Raw genomic sequence first — 12,311 nt, forward strand, 5'->3', positions numbered from 1 at the left:
CCAGTGTTCAGGGCCCCCACATGGGGGGGTGGGGAAGAGTACACTTTACCGGGGCCCGGAGGTCCTGGGGGACCTGGCCCAGGCTGCAACCCCCTTTACTATGAGGAAAACATTTTCATGGCTCATGGGATTGTATGCATGGGATGAGGGATTGTGGAATGTGTGTGGGAGGGGTCCCATGTTATAAATTTGTACTGGCCCAAAAAAACCTATGCTTGGGCCCTGCCAGTGTTACAACTAAACAGCCTTACTCAGCTGTTACAACCAGTACATGATTCTCTGTTTTACTAATAATAATTTCCACTCTGTCAGAGATCTAAGGCAACCTCTGGGCCCTCATGTATCTTTCTAGGGATCCCACTGCATCATTATCTCTGTTTCTAGATAACACCACTTCTTCCTGGTGCAGGATCAGAAGTTGCCATGAATCACCAATTAGAGGCAATTACATGTGTCTGATATGAATGTTCTCATGCAAAACCTGAGATCCGTAATGTCACCACACAAAACAATTACAAATCCAGATAATTCGCCTGTTACTCATGCCACATTATTTCAGAATTCATGTGTAAAACATTACAGTACATCCAGATTGCAATCTGAAGTTGATGTATTTGATAGACAGGTGCATTCTACTCAGACACACCTGGAATGTTTAGCAGCAATCAAGCAGCTCAATGAGACTAATTGCTACCCTTTCACATCGCTTTGCTGGTGATTTAGATGATGGGCACGGACACTGCTTTGAAAGGGAATTTAGTGTTTACAAAAGAAGATTGGCAGTATGGAATGCCCTGTTTAGTCTTAAAAGAGATATAGCAAGGGTGATGGCACTGGAAAACTGTGCCACCAATGTACTGCAATCTTACCTCTAGGGGCATGGACTCATATGCACTTTAGTCTCTTCTGATGTTGGCAAGAAAGTTACCAGGTAATACTAATTTTAAGGAGATAGCGGTGGTACATGGGCTACAGTCATATGGCACACAGGCTGGTTTACATTATATTATCAGCCATTATAACTGCAAGAAAAGAAATTACAGAGGTGGTGTGCCTAGTACTTATGGGTTTTAGAGGTTACACACACTAGGACTTAAAGTCTGAGACCTGCCAAGGGAAGCAGAGGAGACCCCATTATTAGAGACAAATAGGGCCTGATTTTCAGATGCAGTGAGCAAGTGCAAATTTCATTGAGATCAATGGGAGCTGTGATTACTAAGCATTTCTGAGTTGGGAAAAGCACTAGTAAATATAATGTAAGTAACAATCTTGCACTGGCAGAGTAACAGACGAGATATGACTTAATAGGCGTTTCCCATCTCTACAATCTATGGTCATGAATGAACATGTTCACTTGATTTGCTGGTTTTCTGAAATGCCATGTGGTCAACCCACTTGGCAACAATTTCTAGTCCCTAATCTATCAAAGGGCTTGCTTGAAAAAGCAAAGACATCACAAGCGGAATGAATAATAACAACACTTGCAACATGTAAGTTATATCAAATACAATTTTTGCTGGCATTGATGTCCTATTTTAAGGCAATTGGCTGATGAGCTTATTAAGATGGGAACTTTGGAGACGCACTGGAGTGCTGTATTGAACCTTGGGTGCTTGATAACCAACACTGTCAATAATTCTGGTTTCATACACAGCTACCTACCTTGTCAGGGAAATGATTCTCAGATTTTGAAAATGTTGCAGAAAGATTCCCCCGCCCCCTCATCAATGCACTGACTGATTACAGGCTATGTACTGTAATGCTGAATGCAAGACAGGAACCAGCTAGAAGAAATACCTCTCTCTTTGTTTTGTTAGTGTTGTGTATAACCTGGAAATTGCATCCTATTAATGTGGAAACCAAGGCATACAGAAATGGTGTTAGTGTTGAATGCTTATTTTAGCTCCATCGAAGCAGCATTTTCTCAGCAGGCAATAATAACTGTGTATCTTGTTGAGTTCCTACTTTGCAGGTCCCTAGACAGTGGTTTGCACAGAACAATGGCTTTTCATTCTGGAAAGAGACACTGGTTCATTGTGTTTTAGGGCCTGATCTAAAAAACATTGGCATCAATAAGAGTTTTGCACTGACATCAATGGGAACAGGATCCAGCTCATAATCTCCTATTTACTAGAATATCTTGCTGCTGCTCTCCACAGGGTAAATTTTCATAGTCAAACCAGCTGGATTTATGAAAACCTCAAAGCCATCATCTATTTAGGCAGAGACACATCTACTACAGACACCAACCAATCACCACACATTTTTTGTTTAGCTAGTATTTGAAAAAATGCTCATCAGAGTTAATTTGAAATTCTTGATATGCTCAGGTAATGCCGGAAGAATTTGCTTCACTGACACCAAATGAGATTCTAGTGTTGGCTTCTTACCATTGCTTGTGTGTTTTCTTCTGTTTATCTCTTTTACCGCTTCCCTTAGCAGCTTGTTCCATTGTCGGATTATACTTAGAGATTTACGTTTTATGGTATTTACCCAATCTATCCCTTTCTTTAGCTTAAAATGATACTTTCTTACTCTATTCCAGTTGACTACTGAACACTACCACCACCTCTTTCCATATTACAACTGCCTCCTTCTCCATGTGTAACATTTTGTTACATATATTCTGGTAACCAGTTATCATTGGTCTTTTAACGATCATTTCCCTAAACTAAATTCCAAGTGCAGTCACACAAGTGCCAGTGCAGAGTAATTCCTGTAACTAGGCTACATTCAGAATCTGGCCCAACATCTTGTAATCTCTAACAAATTATTTTTTCATAAGAGATCCCACAGGGAGCTGCATCCCCCAAACCAGAACAAGTGGGTAGAACCACTGATGTGAATTCAGCACACTTTGAAGTCAATGAATTTGCCTGAGTTTACAGATCTGAAGAGGGGAGGCAAAAACCAAACTAACAGAAAACAAACAAACAGTCTCCTTTAAGAAAGCCTCCAAATCAACCCCAACCAGCCGAGTTCTAAGCTCTCTTATTGTTTTAGGAGGCAGATAGTTTTTCTCCCTTTCCCTTAAGCATCAGATCAGGGAAAGAGCAGCTTAACCTAGTTCAGAAGGCCCCTATCTCAGAGCCTTGAGTCAGACCAACTAAACTTATAATCAGAAAACAGTTTTTAAGACTCAGGCCAGGCTAGTGTCTTAAGGCCTGCAACCCATAGCAGCCAGCACGGCCTCTAATCCCTTCTTGCTCTGCTTCCTTTTCCAGGCAAGGTCTGGGTGCACCCAGGCTGTTTTGGTCATAAGCTCCAGACTGTCCCTTAAAGGGGTGGTATGCTCCACCACACTGAGTAAACTGCAGCATTGGAGCCTTTACCAATTAGTGCAAGTTTACTGAGGTTTCACAGGCCTAAAAGATTCCTATGGGCTAGATTGTCCCCTGGTCTCATTCATACAAAGGAGTGAGGAAGAGTCAGTCTTTCCCCATCTCCTGCTTGGCCAAGTAGGACCTAGTCTTGGGTCCTGGTGTGGTGCACAGTGCCGAGTCATGGTCTCTACAGGCTACAAACAAGTGGAGAGACCCGGGGGGAGGGAGGGGGGGGGCAGAGCCTTCACTGTGCCCCTCCCCATGCCTCACTGGCAAATGGAGCCAGCTGGGTCAATGGGATGGGGGAAATGAGCTGCCCTCTTCTGCGGGATGCAATAAATTACTTCCTTCCTGGAGCAAAGAGGGAAGGAAATATCGCTCAGACTCAGCTCCTCCACAGGGCTCCTTCTGAGGACAGACAGCTGCAAAACAAGCCTTACTCAACTGCGAATAGCCTTTCAGTCTAGCGCTACATATGCCGCACAAGAGCTTTGGCTCTGTATTACCTGAAAGATATTGAGCTATCTCAGCTGCAAGAGATGAATGGTACCCTGGGCCACATAGTAAAAATATTACTTTCTTCTGTAGCTGCCCTTCACTGAAGCTAACTAACAGGCAGCTGCGCTGATGATGCTTTGCAATGGGAGAAGCAGCACTAGAAGAGTTACATTAAGTCTTGACATAAGAAACTTGTCAGAGCAATTGTCCCAGCTACAAGCAAAGCATAAATCATAACCATGCACTGCATCACTATCTGTATGTCCAAAAAGCAGCCAAGTGACTGTACACACTCCAATAGTTTCCCAGAGAAAGACTGTTGCTTTCACTGTAGTATACAGAATTATCTTTCAGTGCAGTTGAGGACAGGTGCTCTGAAATTCTTACCCCCATTTTCCCAAGGTCAGTTATGCTTTAATTAGATCATAAACTAAACATTAGAGTAAACAGTCCTTGTCATTATTGAATTTTCATGTGTATAATTTCTAAATAGATCCAGCTTCTGGCAGACAGGGTGGTACATCACTGACCAACAAGTGTGTCTTTGTACCTCTGTGGGGTGTGTTATGTTGATTCCTCTCATGAAATGAGTTCTGTTACCTGGAATTTTAAGTACACAGGAATCTAAGAGTTACCATAAAAGATTAGACAGCTGGTATGTATCTGGCAGGGACCAGTACCTGATACTGCAGTGGAAGGAGAATCGTCCACCCCAAAAAACAACTCTTCCTTTGCACAATGTTATACCTCAGCAAGAAATCTTTCTTGATCATTCAGCTGAATTTACAATTTGCCAGGAAATATGAAATGTGAGGAATGCATGCACAGGTGCTGCCATGTTTTATATCCCTCCACCTCACTCTCAAGTATAACTTCCGGAATAGTACATTGAGATAGACAGAGAGTCCCTTCCTCACACTGAATGTAGTATCTTACTCTGCAAGAACCCCATTGAAATCAATGGAATGACTTGCAGTGTAAGGTGCTACTCAGTGTGAGGGAGGATATAACACTCTAGTCCGCCATATTTACATGTTACAATACAATGGGCTAACATATCCTTAAGCATATGGATATCTAAGCAAGCAGAACTCAAAAGAGGTTGTTATAACATCTACACATCTGTAATTGCCAGGTGGAAGATGAGATTATATATGTGCATGTGCTGTACAGCTCAGAAGGAACGCCACAGCAGTGTGAGTGATACATATAGGTATCTAGCTGTGATTCTCATGGTCAAGGTTTAAACATGACACATCTTTTACCAGGATTAATATCTCAGCACTTTTGCGGTGTAGTAAATTTACAGGAATCATCATTGCAGTTCCTTTAAGATATAACCGATTCTTGCTTTTCTATTTTATGATATAACATTATTTTCTTTTTTGTTCTGCACTAGTAAAGATGAGGCTAAACCTTTGTGAAAGAGAACATATATAACCAAAGAACTAGATAGCTCAGAGTGTGGGTAATGGGCTATGAAGCTACTCACCAGTTCCAATCTGGAGCCAGTTGATAGTGAAAATTATTTCATTGTGCATGTGCAATCAGTTATAGTCTTGGACTGAAGGAGTAGAGTGACTCAATTGCCCATGTAGCCATAAAGGTTAAAGACCTGTTAGCAGAATAGGGTACAGGAAAGTTGTTGCCACTACATTTTCCTTGCTGTACATGTGGCCTTAAACTAAAGAAGGAAATGATAAAAAAAAACCCACCTTTAATCTTTTAAAAAGATATCCTGTATCTTTTATAGACAATGGGCTGTAAGTAGGCAGTCCAGAGAACAAAAATTGTTTCATGATAAATTGAGATTTTGAATTTTGTTTTGTATTGGAATGTCAACAAAACCTTTCAAATGTTTTTGCAAAACAGAATTGTACTGAAACATAAATTTTGAGATCTAAAAGGCCAGGTCTCTCATATCTCTCTCTCTCTTTCTCTCTCTGACTAGATCCATCCTGGATCTCAGAAACCTTCCCCTCAAAAAATTTCATTGGAATTTATACATCTTCAACAAAACAGCATATTTTGATGAAAAAAGTTTCATCAAAATGTTCCAGCCAGCTCTAGCTATAAGCTTTAACAATTGCAAATACTGTATTGTACTTTGAGTTCTCGTACATTTTCAAGTACGTGGCTTTAAGCCTTGTGAAAAACTCGAGTCTGTTTTCACTGTATGCTTTTTAAAAATACTCTGGTAGTCTGATGGGTCTATGCCATTTAAATGATTGTATGTACAAAAGACAAAAAGGACTATGGAGGGTGAAATGGAGAATAAATCATATTGACCTGCCTTTGGATATGCTTGTGTTAAACAAACACATCTAACCTGTCTGATTAACTTCTTTGTTTGTTGTCTCACAACATAGAGGATAAAATATGTCAAGGCTTTTAAACTAAACTAACTGGGACAGTGAATAGCACTTGAAGCTGGAAGAATTATAATTCATTGGGCAACACCTCCACGGGGAGATCTGCTGAAAATACCAGCTCCAACTAATTGTTGGAGGCTCGGAAGAAGCTTTTCCTAGCTGTGCCCTCCCTCCCTTACAGTAGTATCTGTGCACCTCACAACCTTTAGTGCATTTGTGGGCATGGTATTCAAGAATCATCTAATGCAGAGTTTCTTGCTAGAGCTGGTCAGTACATGTGCTTTGTTCCTGTGAAAAATATCAGTAAAAGGGAAAGAGAAGTTTTCATCTTAACCAAAAACATTTCTTCAGAAGCTTTCATTGAAAAAGTGAAAACCTGAAAAAGCTATAAAAATCCTGGGCTTTGGTTTTGGCAACTGAAAAATTTCAGCTGACTACCAACAAGAAATTGTTTTAGGATTTTCAGTTTTGCAGCAAAAACCTGGAAAAAATGTAAAAAAAAAAAAAAAAAGAATTTTACAAAGATATGTTTTAATAAAATATATTTTTCAATTAAAAAAAACCCCACGTTTAAAATAAAATCAGCCCAGCTCTATTCCTCGCACCTGCCCATCAAGCATCTGCCAGTGGCAATTATTGGCAACAGGACATTGAACCACGGGTTTGACATGGACTAGCAATTCCTATGGCCATTATCAGTACAGACATTCTCAGAATGACTGATGAAGGCTTTGGCGTGGTGCCGTAGCATGTCTAGTCAAAGGGACTGTAGTGGAGTGGCTGCCTCACAAGGCCCCTAGCCAACTTCACATGCTGCCCCTCACCTTCTCTTCTTGGATCCCCAAATACACTCTACACTGGATTTTTCCGGTCCAACAACAACAGTCCTCCTTAGGGTCTGATTTATTAACTTAAAGTTCAAAACTGAATATGAAAGTCTTCCGGCCAGCATTTAGCTAGGTACAGATCAAACTCCTTTGGTCTGGTGAGAGTCTTTCCTGGCTTAGCAGGCTACTCCTAGCCCTTCATAGCTGGAGCAATTCCCCTGGCCTCAGGATCTTCCCTACAGGATCCTCTCTCATGCGCTCTGGTCTCACTACAACCTCCTGGCCTTCTACCCTTACTGCCATCACCTTCTGCTCTTTATAGGAAATTCTGTAAGCAGGGTTGGCTTGGCCCCAGGGCTTTCCCAGGCTTTCCAGCCCAAAGGTAAGCCAACCTCTTATAGGGCCGTTTCCCCACTGCTGTAAGAAGGATGACACTGATAGACAGAACACCTCAACGCCTCCTCTAAACGTTTCAGTGGCAAGGAAAAGGGGATCAACCATGCTCAGGAACCATAATTTCCCACTGTTTAAAACCACCAGTATCTCTAGCACACAAAATATTCCCTGTGGAAAGCTGGACAAACTGGGCAACAGGGCGATAAATAAACAGAAGGACTTCAAATAGGACATTATCTCTTGCTGGTGTCATTAGGCATCCTGTCTCTTGTACAACTGCTTTTCTGTTTAGTCCTCAGAGCTTGTTACTTTTTAGTTCATTTTTCAGTAGCTGCTGGAAGAAGGAAGTGAGGAGTAAGGTGTGTGTGTGTGTGTGGGGGGGGGGGGGGGTGTTAGTGAACAGAAAGGACATTTTATTTAGATGGACTGATTAGAAATAACACCTCTCTGAAACTAGCTACCGGCCCAATATGCTGCCAGAAGTGAATTAATCACTGCAAGGCTGATCTGTTTGACATCCGTTGTTGTTGTTGTTGTTATTATTATTGTTGTTATTATTATTAGTTTATTTCCTGGTGCAAGCAAGTTCAGTGCTGCTGTTGATGAACTGACAGCACCAGGAAATGAAGTCTTTCATATGTCTAAGAACCCCTGTCCACCATCAATGAAGCAAAGAGAAGTAAATGGTTTGTTATGCAGAAAATATACAGTATAGTTAAAATGTAAGGGCCTTAATCTCCTAGATTACAGAATTCCTTGGTATCTAAACATGCCGTTAGCTTAGACTATGTGACTTTTGCCAACAGCTCTGAGTGCCCTGGAGAAACAGGCTAATTTCAGAATAACTGTGGTCATTATTATGCATGCTTTGTAGGCAATTTCACTGGAATTTTAAAGTGCATAAAGTATCCTTTGATGTGTGCAGCATGCAATACAGTCAATTGATCTGCCATTTGCCTGTGTATGTTTTACTTTACTAGGGCTGGTATACATAGGACTCGGGGTGCAAGTGTGATCTCTTTGCTGGGAGAGACAATAATTGGCCTTGTCATGACCAATCAGTCCATAATTCATTGCACTCCAAGTTGAAACCCTATACCAAACATGGACTAGATCTAGTTTTGAGACTGGATCAAATGTGAGAAGGCAGATTGACTAGATCATATGGTATGAGTCTTCACTTTGGTGTTTGGAAAACTTTGGTGGAATAAGCAACATCATAAAAGCAAGATATCTAGAGTGGGTGACCCAAGAGAAATTAGAATGGAAACTTCCTACTTACCTGGCCAGATCAGAGGAAAATGTATCCAGAAAATCTGGAATGACTTGGGGCAGATACTAGGATCCTGAAAGTGTATTCCTTAGGCACCCCAAAAAACCAAGGAGTTTGGGAATATCAGGAAATCAGGACTGAGCCTTACAGTAGCATCTTTTCAGGAAAAATTGCCTCTCTTTCTGGCCTTCAAACAACCCCGCAACCTTGCCAAATTCATCAGAAACAAACTCCCTACAGATCAGGACCCAACAACTCAGAGTGGTACTGGACCCTTTCAGAACAACTGATGCAAAAGCTGTAGACACATCCTCACTGCTACAATGATCATTATCCCCCACAACACGCCTTTCAAGATGCTACACATGCCCATTGCAACATGTGGTACACCTCACCCAGTGCACTAAATGCCCCAATAACAACTATGTGGTTGAAACAAGACAATGACTACATTCTCGAAGAACTCACACAGAAAAATGATACAAGACAAAAACACCATATCACCTGTGAGCAAACACTTTTCATAGAACAATCACACCACGTCTGACCTCTCAGTCCTTGTCCTCAAAGGTAACCTGCACAACACCTTCAAAAGACAACCTGGAATTTAAATTCATAACTTTTGCTAGACAATAACAAACTAGGCACTGAGAAACTTTTGCTAGACACTTGATTTATGGTTTATTATAACAATCTGTAACCCACTAATCCCCCTTTTTTGTCCTATGACTGCAGGGGTGCTAACAGCCACTTCACCTTGAATGGTCCCTTAGAATGTGTGTTAACTACTCATGCTAAACAATCTGTTCCACTTTATATTTAGCTGTGATACTCTGAGTACCTTTCCCAGATGTGAAGGAGAGCTCTGTGCAGCTCAAAAGCTTGTCTCTTTCACCAACAGGTTATATATAATCAAACTAAACCACAGAAATAGAGATTAAACACCACCTCCAAGCTGAGATAAGGAGATGACTGGAAATTATCTCTTAACTGTAACAAATTCATTACTAGGGTTAAACCATTTACCTCTTCATTAATTCCACTCGAGTCAATATTTCCCTCAGAGAAATAAAAATACTGATAACCAGATATACTTAGCATGAGCTAGACCATGGCTGTCAAAACTCTAAATATACAAATACCCCAAATAAATATTGCAAATACGTTCATTATTTGTATGCACCCACCCCTGCCAAAAAACTGCAAAAAATCTAAAAAGACTGACTGTGTTTGTTTAAAAAACCTCAGGGATAAAGCAAAACCTTATAGAATATACATTCATCCAATGTGATATTTTTTCCGAGTGGTATCACCCTTACATTGAGTAGTACCTTACTTCAAGAGTTGTCTATTAAGTTCACTGGAGCTTCTTTGAAAGTAAAAGTGGTAGAAATCAGGCACTTAATTAACCCCTTATATCTTTGTGTTTTAATGAATGTCCCAATATGATCATCCCTGCTGCTAACATTCAGAAATACGTGATATTTTAGCTATGAAATAGGCTGATTTATGTACTGTCTGTCTAAAATACTGGTTTACTATTCTTCTGCTTGAGATTTTTAGTTTCCAAATATTAAAATATTATTTTAAAATCACCTGCTGTATCAGAGAATAATGCTGGATTGCCAGCTTTGGAGACCAAAGCCCTCTCAGGGCTTCTGCAGCAAAGGAGATTTAGGTTAGCTATTAGGAAAAACTTTCTAACTATAAGGGTAGTTAAGCTCTGGAATAGGCTTCCAAGGGAGGTCATGGAGTTGCTATCACTGGAAGCTTTTAAAAAGAAGTTGGACAAACTCCTGTCAGAGACGGTATAGGCTTACTTGGTCCTGCCTCAGTGCAGGGGACTGGAGGTCCCTTCCAGCCCCACATTTCTATGATTTATACACAGAATTTGTGTAGCACAGTTAATTGCAGTGCAAGTTTTATTATCAGACTGAAATTACTTTGTCATTTCTAACATGGGCTGAATTTGATTTGGTTACATAAAGAGGAAAGTCTCTATACCCATTACCTTCTGCTCAGCTCAGCCCTTTCGCACATCAAGGGACAGAGAACTTCTGGAAGAAATGCTGGATTCACTGTCAATAAATGAATAAGATTACTCCTTGCTGTACCAAGTAATTCAATTGCATGTAAGTGGCATAAATATTCACGGCAGTGAAGAAACTGCAAACATTTCCTTCTCAAACTTCTCCCTTTCATCTCACAGACAATTTAGATAAAATCTATAATGAACATGAGTTAATTTAGCCTTTTATCATAGATTTCAATTGAATCATCCATGATATGAGGGGTGGAGGGAGAAGATAACAACAATTAAGAAGCATTTCACATTGTGTAGAAAATGAGCTCTTTTAAAAAAGGAAAAAAAGCAATAGACTAAATCCACACAAATAATCATTTGCACACTTATGAGATGCGCCAGTCTAATCTTTATTTAATTATATGGGACCGATAACAGATTTACCTCTCTGTTGTACAATAAAATTGTATAAATATATGAAAAATCTGTCATTAGGACTGACTGAGAAATGTTCTACCATTCATGGAAGCTACACTGTGCTGCAGGAAATGTTAAGCAACATGCCTTTAAGTTTGAATTTTAAAGGCAAAATCCTTGAGAGGTAGGAATTATTGCTATGCCTCAGATCCACTTTTGTAAATATTGGGTGATTTGCCCGAAGTCACACAAGAAATTAAAACAGCCAGCCCAGCACCAAACCAGGACCATCTCTGTGTGCTTCACTGTTTGTTCTATTACACGGAAAGAACCAGTTCGAGTTAAGATCTGCCATATGGATATAAAAGCAGAATTTTTCCCTAAAAATGTCCGTCAACAATTGCCAATGGATGCAAGATTTTCAGCCACTTTGTCAGCTCCCAGCCTACGAGTACGCATTTAGTGACAGTTTTGTTAACATGAAAATGTAAACCCTGTTCTGGAAGACTCCGGTTGTGTTAATGTACTACTTGAGAAAGGACATTCCTGTGGCTTATTTTGATTAATCTGATATGTTTTTGTTCCTTTTATAGAAGAACGTAGTCTGAATTTTTATAAGGTAGTTCACATCAGGTTAGCCATGAAGATTGAAAAGGTTAAACAGAAAAATGTCACCAAATTATAATTCCTCAGTGTCCTCCTCACAATGGAGACGAGGTGTCTCCTTTCATTGTCTGCAATTTTTTAAAAATTATTTTAAAAAAGATCCAACTTAACATTGCCTAGTTGTTGTGTTATGATTGATGTATTATGATGCAGCATCGGTGTGCCATAATATCCCCATGCAAACTACAACATCATGGTGGACTGGCAACATGAGACACAGTATCACACTGTAGTGATGTCACCAACTTGCAGTGCTTTTACTAGCCTTGTAGGATGCGGGACACCCCCATCGAAACCAGGAGAGTGCTTCAAAAATGGCAAGAGGCAATGACCTTAACACAGAGGCATTATCTTTTACGGCATTATCTTCTTGTAATAACTGTAACAACTTAATTAAGGAAGAGTAGCTTCTTAGCTGATGGCTGGTTGTTGTTTTTTTTAAAGGCTCAAGCCAGCTGAACTTATTCAATTTTTCTGGGTTTGCAATTTTCCTTGTGCATCATTAAGTTCTCAAAA

At 40.2% G+C, this 12,311-nt stretch overlaps 1 long non-coding RNA gene across 1 annotated transcript in view; it reads left to right on the forward strand.

Annotated features, from left to right (window-relative positions):
• Positions 1–803: 803 nt before the first annotated feature.
• The window catches only part of LOC137159618 (uncharacterized), a 59,502-nt gene continuing 47,994 nt past the window's right edge, over positions 804–12,311 (forward strand). Inside the window, exon 1 of the long non-coding RNA XR_010921665.1 lies at positions 804–931. This is a non-coding gene — a long non-coding RNA (uncharacterized lncRNA). The remainder of the gene's footprint in view (positions 932–12,311) is intronic.

This window comes from Emydura macquarii, unplaced genomic scaffold (assembly GCF_026122565.2).
Source record: "Emydura macquarii macquarii isolate MOO-44397 ecotype Brisbane River unplaced genomic scaffold, CSIRO-AGI_Emac_v2 contig_1876, whole genome shotgun sequence".
Classification (NCBI taxonomy): Eukaryota; Metazoa; Chordata; order Testudines; family Chelidae; genus Emydura; species Emydura macquarii.